At 37.8% G+C, this 17,794-nt stretch overlaps 1 protein-coding gene across 2 annotated transcripts in view; it reads left to right on the forward strand.

Annotated features, from left to right (window-relative positions):
- Positions 1-17,794, forward strand: part of ARHGAP29 (Rho GTPase activating protein 29) — a 54,829-nt gene that overhangs the window by 6,944 nt on the left and 30,091 nt on the right. The window lies entirely within an intron of this gene.

The following is a 17,794-nucleotide window of genomic DNA, read 5'->3' on the forward strand; positions in this document are numbered from 1 at the left end:
CAGTATTGAAAATACTAAAGAATATGAAGTGTCTGAGGTATACTTAAGGTAAACCCTGTAACTTGAAGAGCTTAATTTTTGTCCCAAAGCATGAGTTTAATGTGTCTGTGAGTAAGCACTGTTGAATTTTGAGGCTGGGTGACATCTACATGCATAATATGTTCTTTTGGACAATAGGAGCTATGGGGTAACTCTATATACTCTCCAATCTTTTCAAAATATAAGGATGCCTATACCTTGTAGAAGTTGTATAGAAAGCATGTAAGCTGCTTTTGGGGACAAAATATGCAGGACTTTTCTCTTGCAAACTTTTATTAGAGAATTTATCAGTTCAAAAATAGTATTGCTTATTGTACAGGTATGCAAAGTTGAGAGTCTTTTTAAGAACAGATATTCATGAGATTGGTGACATTACAGTCTGTGCTGTTACTGCATATAATAAATTCCACTGTTGCTTTAAGCAAATGATGCCACTGCGTGGTCTTTGCACAAATGAGATTCATTTACTCAGGTTTAAAAGGACCACACAAAAGAATATTTAGGACGCAGTCTGAGTTCTAATTAGCAGATATTTTACTAAGTGTTTCACTTTTAAACGGTAAATAGTAGCTTTTACTTGTATTACATCAGAGATGGGGGAAACATTCCTGTCTCCCTAGTCTGAAGATAATTAGCTACTAGTTTGTGACATCTGCTTTTTTTTTTTTCTTTGAAGGAATGTAATGTATGCTTCATACTGTAAGGTCTGCCCTTGGGACTGTGGGAAATACCATTTCATTACGAATAGCTGTAAGGGTAAAATTTGCATGTGGTTTAAAAGTGCAGGAGTAATTATAGTTTAATATATAATCTTCTTGACTGTACTTCAGAATATATTTTGAAATTATTGCTTGCTTTATCACAAACTTTGAAGTAATCTTCAAAGTGTGATATTGTGTGCTTCATGTGGGTAATTCTGCATCCTTTTCATGAGCAAAAACTTTTTTCCTCAAGCTCATCCTATCTTCAACTAATATAAATTGAAGCTTATTTGAAAATGTTAATATACCCTTTCTTCCAGATATCTTGGAAAACAGAATAGCAAGACAAAGCTCATACCTTTCATTGCAGATTTCTCTTTGAGGATCAGATTTTGCTGCCTGGTTTGTTAGAGTTTGACAAGATTTTATTTTTATGCCCCCCTTGCTCCCCCCCAACTGAAGCAGTGGTACAAATACTGGTGAAGCTGGATGGCCTGGTCAGGAATGTCTGCATCCTCTTTATAATAGCACCAATACTTTCAAAAGGATCAGGAATGCTACCTAACTTGAAATCTGTCAGGTCCTTATTTTTGAAGGATAAGATATTCTGCCCAGTGGGACAATTTTAAAGGTGTGCCAAGTAAAATAGTTTCCTCAAAATAAGGAACTTGTAATCTCTAGTGACATCAAAACCTTGTTTTAGCACCACAGAGACTGGTATTAATTGCATGCTACACTAAAAGCCAGAAGCTGTCTAGTGAATATAGTGCCTCAGGGTCAAAGATAAATGATTTCTTTTCAGCCCTTCCAGGCTTGATAATGTGTGCTTTTTTTAGTACTGTCCATATTTTTAGTACGATTAAAGTACTGTAGTATTTTTAGCATTTGATTTTTATTTCTGTGTTTTCTTATAGTGTAAAACATTAAAGTCCTTTTTCTGAGACAGTATTTTTGAAAGTCAGTTTGTCCTGTTTTGCTAGGGAAATCTGAAGTTCATTAGCTATTGCAGTGAAGATTACAGATTGAAATTATGATAATTTATAACACTAGGTGTAATTTTGCTGTTTGTTCTTTATTCCAGTTTTGATGTTTCTCAATGAAAGGTGCTGTCTTTGATACACCTTAAATTGGATGTATTTACCTGTCTAATGACACTTCATAGTATGAGTGCTTGGTAGGTGGGCAAACTGCTCTAAACAAGGATTTGATAAAGCGTTTGCCTTTCTTTGCAACAGTCTCTGGAAGGAATGTTTGGGGATTTTTTTGTTTTGAGGGAAGTAGGAGTGTTTTCTTTAAAACTTTGTGGAAGATGGTGCTGGTTTTCTGGTTGATAGTATTTTGTGTCCTAAATAAAAAAAAAAAAACCTTTATGGGAGAAGGGAAAGCAAAATGCTGTCAGGGCAGCTAACTTTCAGGGACCGTGAGAACATAGTGATTATCAAATGCAGAAACAATCTGCTTGTCAATTGATTAAATGACCTTCAAGAATCCTTGGGAAAAGGCAGAGGAATTCATGTAAAGCATTACACATTGTTTCTCTTACTCCATGTAGCTCAAAAAAGGGAAAAACAAACTGTCTAGTAGATAATAAATCCTGTTACAGAAATAACAACATTTGAGGATGTTGACAAATAGTCTGAAGTGGAATTTTAATGTTAATCAATTCCAGGATCTACTGAAGTGTTATATACTTGTACTATCTGAAGAATAATTCTGTAACTTATTATTAAAATATGACCTTTTTTGTACTTTGTAGCTCTACTCAAACTTGGTCCACAAGGAACTAACTGCAAGTTTTAAATGTATTAGCTTGTTTACATCCTTTACTTGTAAAGTAAAGGATGAACAATGACATTGTTCATCCTCTTGCTGAACAGAGGTGTTAAGAGGTGAATTCTGACAATTTGTATTTGCTGCTTGGATGTTACTGTTCTCATAGCAAAGTTGGCAGAAGTGACCTTGTGAGCCACGGTAGCAGGGAAGCCAGGACTAAACCAGACTGGGGTGGGTGTAAGGCAGCTGGAAGGAGTAACTTCTGAGGGTGCTCCTGCAGAAATTGCAGGTTTTTCTTCCCCACCAACAGCTGAATTGATGGTACGGTTCTGTAACTGTTGAAAATCTACAAGATGCATCTAAAATCGTTGTTTTCTTATTATAGAGCTTGTTATGTTTAGAGCTCTGTTTTGAACCATGCTAATAGTCTATTTCCACAGCAGCTTAAAGAGACTTAAGTGTGAGCTGCTGCGATCTCACCGCTTCTTCCTGGCATTGGCAGTAGTTCTCTGGTGACTGCATAGCAAGCCAGTTCTCGGGGCAGATCTGCCTAAAAGCTAGTCCTAGGAAGAAAGGAACTAGTTTTCAGCCGGATCAGTTCCATGAGCTGACTGTAAGGCTGTACTGAATACCAGCAAAAGAGGGAGAAGGCAGCTGGCAAAGGAACAAGTGGCCAGAGGTTAAAATGGAACAAGACTGTGAGGGTCTAGGCAGAGTTGGTGTGGCACTCCACCCTGGCATTACAGCATACGCTGCTAAACCCTGTACCAACTCTTTTGTCTCCTCTACTGAATGCTAAGTTTGACAGGGTATAGGAAAGGTGCGGGAGGGGGTGGTGGTAGAGACAACAGCAAGTAGAAAATGCCCTTTGTAGATGGCAAATTAATCAGCCTTCTTTAGCTCTGAGCTTTTGGTGCATTTGAATTTGACAGTCATCTTTTAAACTTGCCTTCCTAAAACCTGCAAATATGGAAAGACATATGTTCTTCCAGTCTTTCTGACCTGGAAATTCCTTACCATACCCTTTCACGTATCTCCAAGTAGTAGTCACTTCTAAATATTAGTTCTGTCAATCTAAAATTGAAACTGTTCTTTGACAAATGTGAAATAGTCTTTCAAGCTAAGAGAAGTAAAGGATGTAAATAAGAACAAAGTAAATACTTCCTGAAATTTTTTTTTAACAAGTAAAATTATTAATAGGAACACAAAGCCAATAGTAGGGATTATTTTTTTTAACAACTTCTGATGCTTTTTATGGCAAAACTCAGAGGAAAAAAAATAGACGGGCATGTAAGCTGCTTCTCTTAGTCAAGCTCTAGGTTGACAGCAAGCCAGAGACCTCCTGGTCATTTTCCCATGCTTCCCTTACTTTCACACTGTACTTTCTTCCTGGTCTCTCTCATGAGCAGGATGCACTGTGATCCCTGGCAGTGAGTCCTGTTCCTGTCCAGTGCCAGATTCCTCAAACCTGAGAAGTTCTGCAAAGAAAGCAGGAGTTTGATGTACTCCAGAGAATGCTGTCCATAAAACAACTAGTGAAGCCTGAATGAAGGCAAGTCCACAACAATCCAACAAAAAGTAGTTTCCAGTCGATGTTTATGGGAGACAGCTGTAGCTACAGACTGTGCTTTTCCCCAGGAATGTTACACTTAAGCCGGGAGAGAGAACTTTCCACCTTTCTTTCCATTTTATTCCAGATTGTTCCACAAACTGTTTTGCCCAAGCTTCTTGTTTTCTACAAGTCTGCCATCTTGCAGGCTTTTGTTAGGGAGTCTTGGACTTTCAGATGCTGTGACCAGAGCCAAAGGAGCTGGGCATTTTCTTTTGCTTTGCAGGTTTGCAGTATTGGAGCACTGCTTAATTAATGGGCAGTCATGGAACAATTTTGCTATTTCCAGTACTCTGAACAAGCACAGGAAAAAAACCTAACCTCCTCTTGAAGTTCAGTCCAAGCAAAGCTGTGTTCTTTATAGTCAAAGTGTAAGCTGCCTGTTAAATGCAGGTTGCTAATGTTGGATAGTAAATGCTGTTTCTTCAGTTTCAGGGAAGATTGAAGTTATTATTTAACTTAGTGGACCAGCAGATAAGTTTGTGACTGATAGTGCTACCCCTCCCCCAGTTGCATACTCCACATTCCTTCAGAACAAATGTTCACTTGTTGCTATAGTGTCTAAGATCAGCAGTCAGAAGGGGGGGGTATGTGTGTGTGTCTTGAAGGCCTGTGAATGCTTAAAATCTAAAATCAAGCATTATGTGCAGTCCGGATATTTTTGTTGACTTAAATAATTAGCATATCTTTCTTTAGGAAACTCTGAACTATTTATAAGAGAGCACAGTCATTTTCCATTTTTGTGGTGCTTCTGAAGTGCAAAAAATGTAATACAAGGCAAAACTCCTTTCTTTCTCCTTTTTGCATTTCTGATGTACAAAAACTCAAAACACTTAAAGAGCCTTAGCTAGTTTGTTAATTGGAATTACCTTCCCTTTCCATCACAGCAACTAGGCTAATGAAACTGAAATTGCAAGATTAGCAAGATCAAAGGTGAGTAGTAAGGAAGAAGTTGAATAGTCAGATTTTCTTTTTTGAATGTAAATGTAAATTTAGGCCTTTCAACAGCAAAAATTCTTCTAATACAGTTTGCAACTTAAGAGATTGGAACACTTGGACACAAAAACATGTATGTCTCAAAGAACTCTGCCCCAACAACTGAAAGATAAGGTTTGATCCATATCCAGTGTGAAGTCTTGTGTTCTTAACAGCAATTCCTATTTACATGTAGGAGCTTTTGTGCTTAAAACAAAACCCCCTTGCCCTAAATTAGTTTCCTGCTCTTGGCAAAATGTATTCTAATGTATCCACAGAAATATTCCATCTTCTCATTTCTCTGATGCATCAATTTATCAAAGTTGCAATGTAAAACAAGAAGATCAATACAAGTAATTTTTGTATGCTTAACAGCATAGTTATGAGTTGTGACTGTCATCTTAATGATCTTGATTTCATGAAGATTTCATAGACTAAATCATTCCTTTTCCATCAGTTTCATTGGGAGTGTTTGTTCTTCCTATTTATGTAGCTAGATCACAGAACTGAAGCTGACTTGTTTCTTAATTCCATGCAAGTGTTCATCTAATCTGGCAATTGTGGTGACTTGGTTATGTTAGATCTAATGTCTTGTTAATGGATTGGAGTTAGAACTGCGTGGCAGGGTAGGAGATGTGATACAGAGCCTGGACCTTGATCTTTGTAGGTAGCCGTTTCCTTAAGTGAAGTAGGACTTTTATGGGGGCTCATTCCATTATCTCCATAAAATGCCTCTTTTTGTAGAAGATTGAGGTTACTCATGTAAGGTTGTAGAAATAGTTTTTTGGGTTAAACTTTCAACTTAATGACATGCATTACAGAACAGCGTAACTGAAAAACAGAGGACTTGAGGAATTTTTTTGTAGAGGCTGTGACTTAGCTGAACAAGGGATTTTTCCTTTTTACTGTTTTTTGCTTGTTTACTGTTTGAAGGTACTTTCTTGGGCTAATTTTTAAAAATATGTAGGAATTCTTATTTGCCAATTTTGGTTATCTTTATTTTGGAGACTCTGTCAACTTAAAACAAAGATTGATTTATTAAACTTACCTCTTCAGAATTATGTTCTGTGTCATGACTAAACTGCTTCAGGTATTTGAGCAAGTCCAGTTATTGCTTAAATCTGAAGTGACAATGAAAGCTGCATTATTGCTTAAATTTCAAATGACAATGAAAATATATCTACTGCAAGGAGCAGTGAAAAGCTTTAAAAGGAACTTTAAACAAGACTTTTATTTCTGGGGTTAGGGCACTCAGTTTTACATAGTCCTTTTGATTGTGAAGCAGCATTTAAAATGGCTCCAGTTGCTTTGGTCTAGAATGATGATGATGAGAGAATGAACGCTGGTACTTTGGTGTCTCACCTTGTATGTCTGTATGTGAAATAACATACAGACTTTTTTATTTTTTTATGTAAATGGGTATTCAAGAATGTATGGGAGAAATAAGAAAGCATAAGGTTCAAATTCTGTTGACTTAAGCCGTTCAAAAGAGCTATTGTAATAATGTAGCATGTTCCCTTTTCCAAATGTGTTGATTGTGCTGTGTTAAACTTGGGTTCAGGGCCCACGGTTGGGTGTTGCAGCAGTTCATTACATTTTTAAGAGTTCTGTTAATATTTCTTATCTGTGAGATGTAGAATGACTGTGGTATTATATATGTTGCTATGCATACTGTGAATGCAAAAGAGAAAAGGAGGCTCTTATTTTGGAAAGAATAAAGTGTTTCTTCTAGCTCTTGCAACGTCTTAATCCTTTTCTAGTTTTAGGAATCTGTAGGATGTGGGAGGCCTGGTGAGGAAGTTTCAGCTAAGATGCATTGAAAATAATGTTGTCTTTGATTAAAATGAATTGCAGGATTGTAGATCAGTAATTCGCAGGAAGTATATTTGTACAGTGGAGTTGAAGCACAAGCGTGTCCTTTCTCTCACCCCATGCCTTTTTCAACAAGAGATTGTGACATCTTTAGGATTTGGGGCCAAATTTCAATGTTGTAGCACAGGATTTCCAAAGTGTGCTCTTCTCTGAGCATTGTATTGAAATTTTTCCAGTTCATGCAGGTGTCATTGGTTTAGGGCTCTGTTATGAACAAATTTAGCACCTCAGTTGATGCTCTACTCTTGGAGTACAGCATATTCTTAGCTCTCTCTGTAAGATCAGATGTTGCTGAAATGGTTATGGACAGGGAATTCCTGAAGGATTAGCTTAAAGCCTACTCAATGTTCATGAATTCCTGTTGCTGTTTTAGTATTGATAGTGATATGAATGGATTCTTCAGTAGGATGCTTAAGTTATTCTGCATTTTTGTTTGTTTTCTGGGGATTTTTTTTTTCATTCATTCATTGTATATAGGGTATATAAGGTACTTTGTTCTAGGTGCTACCACAACTATGGAATTAAAAAGTTTGTCCAGAAGTTCTTCAATGCTGATAATGTGGAAAAAAAATGTTTACTGGAATCACTACAGTGGAGGTACAGAGAAACAGAACAGTGCTGGTCAACAAAATGGGCTGTGGTCTCGGCGCAGAAGTAGGTTAACCACTGCCAGCAGAAGAGCAGTTGAAGGAGGCAGCTTTTTGGAGGGATAGGCCTATTTGTTTTGTGCTTCTGTTTGATAAGGTACAAATTGTTTATCTGAAAGCTTAGTAGCATACATGAATTGTGATAGCTGAGTGAAGACAGTGAAGGGCCTTGAGAAAGTGACCATGATAAACAGGTTATGCAAGTGGTGAAGAAGAGGAAACTAACAGTAGGATTAAGATTGAAGAGTGGTCAAATTAAATGCTCTCTGGTATTCTTGCTTAAGCCCTTGTTAAGAACAAGCAAACAAATTTGGCAAGGAATGGAGAACTCCTTCTAGCTGTAGCTGGCTTTGGCTGATGACTGGACATGAGATTTTAGAGAAGGTGGCTGAGAACTTAATTTGGAAAGCAAGCAAGAGGTCTGGACCGTATAAATAAATCGGATTCTTAGTAATGAGAGAAGTTTATTGTACAACATCAAATGCTGCATGCCACTGGATGAAAAACTGAATGCATGGGGCTACTATTCAAATATGTAGTTGACCAAGTTCTGCCTGATTCTATTATAATTTTCACATTCAGTAGATTTTACTGGACTGCATATCCTTTTGTTGTTTTTTTCATTTAGCATTGACTAGCTGGAATGACAGCTTCAGTAGTGCTAGGGGGAAACAGCTGTGTAAATCCAGAGCCATAAAGCAAAGAGATTCTGTGGTTTGTCTTTTTCACCTTTCTATTGAAAAGTATTTGTGAAGAAATACTACTCCATTCAAAATCCATAGTGAGCTGTGCAGTGGGTTACTGTTGTCTTTTGGGGTGTGCAGCTGTGGTGTGACATCAGTTACTGCTATAATGACAGTGTAGTGTTGTAGTGTTTTGTCTCCTCTTCATATGAAACAATCAAAGATGTTTTGGTGTGAAATACCTGATACTGAAATGTTATATTGCAGAGTGGATTGACTGTTCCTGAATCTAAGAAGTGGGAAGATTTTGAAAGTATTTCCTCTTGAGCATTCAAATGTCTCATCACTCTGTGTCACCTGTACAAGTTATATAGTCAGGCTTTACTCTTTTGGGTGCTTGTTTCAGCAGGTCTTCGATGCTGGAACTTCAAATAATTAATCCTTTATGTTCACCAGTTTTTTAGGCAACTAGTGGTAGTGGCTGCTGCCTTAGTGATTTGAATCCCACTTAAATTTTAAGTTGATTTTGCATACTCTTTTATTTTAATTGAAAAACCAGAAATGGAATACTATCACATCCTATAGCAGCTCATAATTGTTTTAAAAGATCCTTTAAAAGAAACGCACAAAGTAAGGCACCTCTTGTTTAACACCATATAATCTCATAATCCTGGCTTTGTGTGGTCTTTTGAAAACTAGGTGGGCTAGCAGCAATGAAATAGCTTCTTTGCTCAGTCGGTGACTTAGGCTAAAAGTGGAAGCAGCAGCCATGTAGAACAAATAGTATTTTAGATTAAAAGTAAAATGAGTTAAAGGTTGAGTATTTTTTTTTAATAATCTCTTGATGTGGGTTAGCAAAGGTTAAATTTATTTTCTTTTGAATGAATGAAAACAAAACTTTCATACTAACTCTTCTGTGTGCCAGTTTGATATGGTAAGATCAACTTTCTGGGGAAAAGGTTTCCTTTTCGGACTTGTTCTTTTTTTTCAGAAATTTGTGCTGTGAAACTTGAGTGAGTATTACTTCATATTTTATTGGAACTTGAACCGATTTGCAAGGACCACAGTTGCTTAAAGCATAAAAGTGGTTTTTTTTCTGATTTTATTTTAACAGTGTCTTCTATTGGCAGCTGTTCAGTCCAGGGACTACTTTACTAAGTTTTAGTGAAATGCCCTTGAGTAAGAAATAAGTAGCATAGTACTAAAGGTATAGTTGCTAATCCTGATGGGTATGACTTTCTGGTGAAATGTGACTGATCAAGCTTATTGCAAATGTATTCATCATAAAGAATGTAGTTTTATGTCCACTTGACAATTCACAATTCTAACTTAAAATGTGTTCTGAAAGTGCTGAAGCATTATCCTCACCTAGTTTTATTCTTAAACTCCTGGAAGACCCAGGGAAATGATATAAACAGTGGCTAAAATGGCCATGTAGTGTGTTCACTCTCATTTGTCAGAAACAGGTAAATAAGGAAACTCCAGCAATTTTCATTACTGGTTTCTGGTCTTTAAATTTGGGGTTAATAAAAGATTAATGTATTCTAAGGATTAAACTGCATGGCTGAACACATCTAGGTTAGTTGACTGGAATCTCAAGGCTAGTAGAATACAAAAGTTGAAGGAATGTAGCGTACAGCATATTGAAATAGATTAATGAAAAGCTGCATTGTGGTAGGTTTTTTTCCAAAAGACTTCCCCACATACACAAATGGGGAGTTCATCTATGAATTTAAATGCAAAATGAATGTGAAGTAACAACTGTTCTGCTGATGTCAGTTGGCAAACCAACATAATGAAAATATTTAACTGCTTTCAGTGTAGGCAGAATTATAGGATTTTGATTATTCTGATGTACTTTGCATGTACACCATCTATTTTCTTGACTTTTTGAAAAGATTTTTTAAGACATCTTGATTTTTATAACTTTCCTTTAATTTCTGGAAATGAATTGAGCCTTGGTTTGCCCTATTTACATAAGCAAAAAGGACTTCTTACGTAAGTGTTGACTTTTCAGAAGTACAGAATTGGCCCATAATTAAAATGGGGTAGGAATGTTAGCCCAGTTTAAAAACAAACAAAAACTGCCACAGCTTAAGGTCACATTAGAGGCTAGTCAGCATGGTTAATGGTCAAATCTAAATGGAGAGACTGATGTATTTTGGCCAATCCCTGATAGCAAATGATAAATCTGAAAGGGCTTTTTGGCTATTTGTGGTACACACCAAAAGCTCATCATGCTAGAAGTCTTACCTGGAAGGCTAGACTAAAGGGGGGATAGTTGTGTGTTTCCTCCAAGAGCAATTTTTCTGCAAAAATTGCAAGCCTGCACTTTCACCCTGTTTTAAGATCAAATTTAGTAGTTTAGCAGTAAAGAGGTAACTGACCTGCCAAATGTTAAATTCTTTCTTACAAAAACATTATTTGCATATAATAAATGAAATGAAACATTGCTACTTTCAATATACTGTATTCAATAAGCTGTTTGCAGGAAACTTCCATGCATTCTCACTGAATTGGATCTCTATATTATTCTCAGAAAAACCTCCCAAACTTCAGTGCTTTTATGTCAAATGCAGGGGTCTGGGTTACTATTTTTATGCCTTTCTTTTCTTCATTCCTAATCACACTTTACATGTCCTTAGAATTTTCTTCATTGAAATAATTGCTTAAGTGTTTATTTTCCGTAAATTGTGACTTTGGCTGCAATATAATGTGATTAAGACATTGGTTGCAGTGGATTCTAGAGCATGTTGCTAAAGGCTGTATGAATTTGGTGTAGTGTCTTTTGATGATGCTATGACAACAAGGGTTGCCACGATACGGATTAACAAAAAAGCTAGGACTGACTTTTCTATTTTTGAAAGCTTCAAGTACAATGTTTCTTGACGTAGGGATGGGTGGGTAGCTTCTAATTCTGCATCATAACACAGAGTTGAAATGTGATGACTTTACAAGTGCCTTTGGCAGCTTCCAGCCTTGTTAAGAGATTTTGCAAGGATAAATTCTTCCAGAAATTCTTTGAGTTTTTGTTATTCAGTGAATTAAACTGTTTCATTCCTTACATCTGCACTACGTTTATATGGCCAAATAAAAGAAGAAATATGTTAGCTAAGACTGCTGTTTTCTCATCACTCCTGAATTGTGGCCACCAACAAATAAAATAACTACACCACCATTAAAGGAAAAAAGTTTTGTTCATTTTGCATCTGTACAATTGATGAAAATCACATCTAGCCCATGTGTTTATTGCCTTACAAAAGCTTCCTTGAGACTAGACAGCAGTGACATGGGTCAACTTTACTATGGTCAAACCAAAGTGTAAAACATTGATTAGTTCTTCTTGTGTCTTGAGTGTGATAGTGACCTCTGTCAAATCAGACAAATATGGCAGGCTGCTAATCATGTTAGAATGGGGCTGATGGGGGAGGAGAGCAAAAATAAAATGATGGGTTAATCTGGGACTGTTTCTCAAACTGCAGATGTAGGAATTAGGTGACTTCCACACAGTTCATTGTTGTATGATTGTTTTGCCTACTCTGTGATGCTCACTGGGAAGTCTTATACTCTGGATCAGGTTCAGAACTGAGTGCTGACAGTTTCCTAGTACGCAATACGGGCACTGATGAAGATGATACTAACATGATTTTAGTTTAAAGTTGTTTTACTTTGGATCAGCTTAATTCCAAAGATGACTTGGTTTTTTTCACGTGGCCTAGGTGGCATAACTAGTGATACCATGTAATCCTTCTGTGTAACATAATGGAAACAGGTTCTAATTTACCTTAATGCCAAAAATGAGGTTATTAGTAAATAGGAGTTGACAGTCTTTTAGCCAAGATGTTGGTCTTGCAGATTGAAATGTTGGTTACCCAAACTTATTTCTTCTGAATCCTTCTAAGATCGAAAGCGATGGAAGAGCTGACTCTTTGCATTCCATAAGGTGAAACTTTATTAATAAAGTTATGGATCCAGATACTTGGATATTGGCGGAAATTGCTTCCCAGTTTGTGTACTTGTTCTCACTACCACCCTGCAAGACTGTTCTGTCTGTTTTTTCCCTTTCTCCTGAAGGAGATTGGAATTTATGCAGATGATGTGAAGTGGCGCTTAAAACCAGAATTGAGGCTTCTATATTTCAATGGAAGTAAAAGGGGAGCTGAAGTACACAGTTTTCAGCTGATCCCAGGAAAGCAGCAATTTACAAAGGGAGTTCTCAAAATGGGGACTAGACCTAGTGAGGGTGATCCTTAGTTTCTGCCACTGGCTGTGGCCCAGTGGCTTTGTACACGATGGGCATATAAGTGTTCTCATCTAGTTGCAGTTACTCATCATCTTAAACTAGTAGTAACATCCATAGAGTGGGTGAGTGAATTCATGGTAGACACTTACCAAAGACAAGGCATTTAATCGTGTTTGTGAGGGTAGATGGAGAAACTGTGCAAAAAATACAAGTTACTTTGTTTATAGTAAGATTTTCACAAGTGAGATGAGTTTTTATATACCCCCCCCCATAGTCAAAAGACTGATCTATATATATAAACTTGTGGCCGTAGACAGTATGCATGGCAGGTTGTTCCACACTGGTACTATCTTCACTGTGTGTAATGTTCTTGAAAGCTACTAAATGCATGAAGTAAATAATCACATCTTTGTACCTGTAAAAAGCTTCCTAGGGAAAGCAGGACCTTATTAGGTGGTGAACTAGAACACTTGCTTTGAAAGTCTCATATGTAATCTGACTTCAAGAATTTTTCACAGATGTGTTACTTCTCAGTTGGTTTATCTAGATCTATACCCTATCTTTCCTTTTCATCAGTGACCAACTTCAGTTCTAAACTTTTGGCCACAGCAAAACAACAGTTGTATTAGTGGTTCCCCTTCTCTTATGACTGATGGAAATTGGGTAGTAGAGGGAGAGCCTGCTGCCATTAGAAAGTGTTAATGTTCTATGTGGAGAAGCGGTAAGCAGAATGGTGCATGCATACTGAACAGTAATGTAGGATATGCAATGTCCACGGAGGGGAAAAACCGTATGTTAGTCTGTATTTAAACTTGTCCTGGTGTACATTTTTTGAAATAAAAAGCTTCAGAAATGTTTGGGCCAACAATAAATCAGGTCAGACAAAAGAATACCAGCCAACTGACACAGCAGTGCCTTTCCCGACTGCGTGTATTGTAACCAGCCCTGACTTGGCAGGGAGGGTGACTGGCGCTGACTAACTTGATGAGCAAATTTTATTTTGTTTTGCATGAACAGAATCCATAGCTGTAAGGCCATTATTGCTTGCTAATATTTACTAAACAAAGGCTTCCTGTTGAGAAATACCTAAAATTAGAAAAAAAGTATCTTATGCTGTTTTTACATTAGAGATGGATGAGTGGTTTTAAGATGAAATGGTTATAAATGAAGTGGTTATAAAATTGAAACCATTGAGGAGTGGGATGCTAATGACAGCAGTGTGCTACTGAGATGGCTTGGCTAACACTGACAGGCTTCCCAGCTGCTTTGTTATATCATTCTTGTATGTTAGGTTTGTCAGCTTTGAATACATGCTTTTTCACTCTATTCTTCTTTCTCTGCTTCTACAGAGTATGCTTTCGTGTGGTTGCCTTTACATTTTGGAAGAGTTTGTTTTCAGCTAATGTAAATGACAGTTTAAGCCCCAATGAAAGAAGATTTGCAGATAGGCTGCTAAGCTCTCTCCACGACTTTACTTCCCCCCCCCCCCCCCCCCCCCCCCAGTTTTAAGAGCTCTGGTTTTTTTCTTTTGGTAGAGGGCTGACTGACTTCTTCCAGGGGATTTCAGGAAACTAGTTACTTAAGCAAACAGCTGAACTCAGGTGCCCAGAGAGGTCCTCTGTGCTGCAGGTTCACCGGCAGTCATGGTCCTGTGGTCCTAAGTACTAACTACTCTTCTATAGTATTGCAATTTGTGTTATTAAGCTTGGGAAAGACCTTTTTTTTTTTTTTTGAACTGATATAGCATCCATTGGTGGAGGAATTTCCTGCTTGACTTCATGTGAAGAAATGGATAAATAAGTGTGTACAGTGAGACAAGGGATAGAAGAAAAACTGAAAGTAAATATTAATTTTTATGACTGCTTCAGTTAGATGGAATTGCTGCAGGAACTTGTTAAGGGACACATTTCCTCATGCATTCTTTTCACTGTAAACAGTACTTGCTCTACTGTTGTTTTGGTCTCTTAGCTGTTTTCAGACTCCTTTAGTATTAAGACTGTGTTTCTGTTAATCTCGCATGTTTAGATTGTTTTACTACCTGAGTTTTATAAATCTGTCCTGAACAGGAAATCTCTGTTTTAGTGTCTGTTTGGTGAGTATCAGTTGCTGAATGCAGTGTAGTTGTGGTTCCTGATGACTTCTGCCTCCACCCCTCTGTCCCCAAGCAGTACTTGTCACAGACCTTTTGTCTTCTGAAGGCACAGAAACAATGTTTCAGATATTTTGTAAACAAATAATACAGTGATGGAATACAAAGAAATCTCAGTTGGGTGTAGCCAGACCTTTGCTTTTGAGAGTACAAATAACTAGGCTTATGCTTGAATGCATTATTTTAGCGATAGTGTTCTTCTGGATGGTATGATAAACATCTACTTCAATTCAGCAGTTGTTTTCAACTTGCATTTCCCTTTGAAGCTTACTGCTTGTGTTTCAGACTTCAAGAGTGTCCCTTAAGTTTTTTTTTCTTTCTCTCTCTCTCTCTCTCTTCCCCCTTCCACTTATTTTGCTTTTTTTCCCCAACTCAGTTGGTCTGGTAGGATATTATCAAATCTTCATACTAAGAAACTGCATTTTGGGATCAGATATGCTTTTATCAGTTTTCTGAATGTTTTTGGGTTTTGTGGTTGGTTTTTTTTGGTTTTTTTGCTTTGACCTAACCTGTAAGGAACCTCAAGAGTCCATTTTATTCTGTAATGTCAAGCCTGTAGCTGTGGGTCACACTTAACTCCCTGGAATAATTTATGCAGTTTGTCATATGCCTGTGATGCACTCCTTCCTGAGGTCTCTCAAACTGCGAGTAATCTGTAGATTGGTTTGGCTGCTTTCCTGCCTTGTTTCCCCTCCCCTACTTGTTAGGCATCCAAAAGTCTACCCACCATGTCACCAAAAGGACCTGCTTATGGAGTATGTGCATGGGTATTCCTGATCACATGATTAGGAACTCTTTTCTCTTCAGCCACAAGTGGACATCTGTGGATCAGAAAACAGGGACACCTTCATCTTGGCCAGGTAAGAGGTGCAGTTCTGGTCAAATGGTGCACTTGTGCAGACCATCTCTAGTCAGTTGGCCTCAATATTCATGCCCTTCATGTGAGGACTGCATATATTCTGCTTAGACAGAGACAGCTCATGGGGAAGGTTTGTGGCATACAGCTTTCAGATGCCTCCTTCAAAAGCCTATCTGTCCCAGTTCTGCCAATATAAATCACTAGTCCCAATGAAGGATTGTAGAATATTTGTCTGCCTCTGGAGGTTTGTAAGAAGAGATGAGACATGCCCTCCATAGACTACCTGCTCCTTAAGTATTTCAAAACTTAAGTCTACACACTAGATGTGTTTCTTAATGAACTAATTGGAATTACCTTTAACTTTCTAATATTCTATTTCCTGAAAATAACATGTTACTATAATTTTCAGATATATTTTCTATGTTGTCTGATCCACTTTGGCTTTGTGGGCATCGGTACAGCTCTGCTGTCTTTCCTTTTCCCCATTGCCTTTGCCTGGAGCTGCCCAGTACTCCCAACAGCATGTATTCTTGCACTGATGGAGTACAATTGAGGCTTTGATGGATTAAATGCTGAAGGAATCATTAAAATTAACTGGTTTCATTTTGACAGCTATAGAATTTCTCCAAGTGTTAGAAGGTGGGAATTGCCATGCTGGCTTAGACTAAAGCTGTGTCTAACTTGGTGTCTGAACTCCAATGACTGCCAAAAGTGAATAGCCAGAGAAAAGTAAAAATGGTAAATTGGACATACCCTCTGAACCCTTTCTGCTTAGGGGAGTCCTTGAGCTGTTGCAGTTATATTGTTTGTTTTAATACAATGCTTAGTAGTTCAGTAGACTAAAGAGTGGAGTAGTTGAATGAAAACAAGTTGTGGATGCAGGTTCAAAAGGAATTAAATGAATTCAAATACAGCAGGTCTGTAAGCAGTTACTGAAGTGTATAAGAGCAACTGTGGTGCAGCAGCTGTGGGTGCTGGGGGACTGGCCCACAGAAAGCGGCCAGTCTTGTCTAGTCTCCGAAGCAGCATCACTCGCTGCTGTGTAAGGCACAGGCTAGCTGGACCCATGGCCTGACCTAGTAAGGAGTTTATTGTCTCATTAGTAACCCACAGGGAAACTTAGAAGAACTTGTCCTGTCTCTCCTTGTTTCTGTGTATGCTTCTTGTGCCACTGCTGTGTTTTGGTAAGAAATTCCACAGGTCTCTTATGTGAAAAATCACCCTTTTGTGTGTTGAATCTGGCTCCTGCTTGCTCTTGTTTAATCATCTGAGGTGCATCATGTTTAACAGAAGGACATTGGTGAGTGATTGATTCTACCCACTATTTTCATGCCTTCCATGATTTTCTGATACTCTTTCATATCCTCTATAAATCATCTCTTACCCAAGGTCCCAGCTTCCGCTATAGTTGCTTGCATGGAAACTACTTCAAGCCTGGATTGCTTTCCCCATGAAGTACCACACTCTGAGCCTTTATATCAATGTGTGTTTGTCATATGTTTTAGTACCAGAGATAGATTATGTACTGAATCGTAGCCATGTTTAGTACCAGCCTCTTATTTTTTTTGGCCTTTGCTGTGTTTGAGTCCTCAGTTAAAAAACATTATGTATACATGTAAATGAAGATAAAGCCACAACTATGTTTCTCTAATGAATTACTTAGAGCTTTCTTAATTTACTGCTGTGTAAGATGGGTTTTCTTAGACTTCTGTGTGACCTGTTAAGGATAGAGCTCCCTACTCCCTGCCAGCAGGAAAAAATACACAAAGTGCCAGTGAATGTTAGATAAAGTTTTTGCCTTAGTCCACTTCCTGAGTCAAGGTTTTTCCTTTGACCATGTATAAGCTAGTCTGAGCTGAAAAAAATCTCATTATTTGACACCTAGGGAAATAAAGCCTGAAGCACAGTGGTCCTTGGAAGGCTTGCTTTTGCACTTGATACAATGGCATGTAATTTGTATGTAGTCCCCCTACCTACCCACCTGAGAGTAGTGATGTACTGTACTGATGTATCATGTTGTACTTCGTTGATTCCTCAGAAAAATTTAGGTGTCTCTAGCCTAAATATAATGTCTCATAGCCAGGACAAAATGGCTCAGGTTTGAAACTGTTCTGAGTAGCACTGGATCGATTTGCACTGTACTATAATTGTCTGTATTGACCTGTTTGTTATCATGGCCACAGACAACACAGAATTGCCATTCCTTTTTGCTCAGTGGGGAAGTGAGTCAGCTTGTATTAGATC

This window comes from Buteo buteo, chromosome 10 (assembly GCF_964188355.1).
Source record: "Buteo buteo chromosome 10, bButBut1.hap1.1, whole genome shotgun sequence".
Taxonomy (NCBI): Eukaryota; Metazoa; Chordata; class Aves; order Accipitriformes; family Accipitridae; genus Buteo; species Buteo buteo.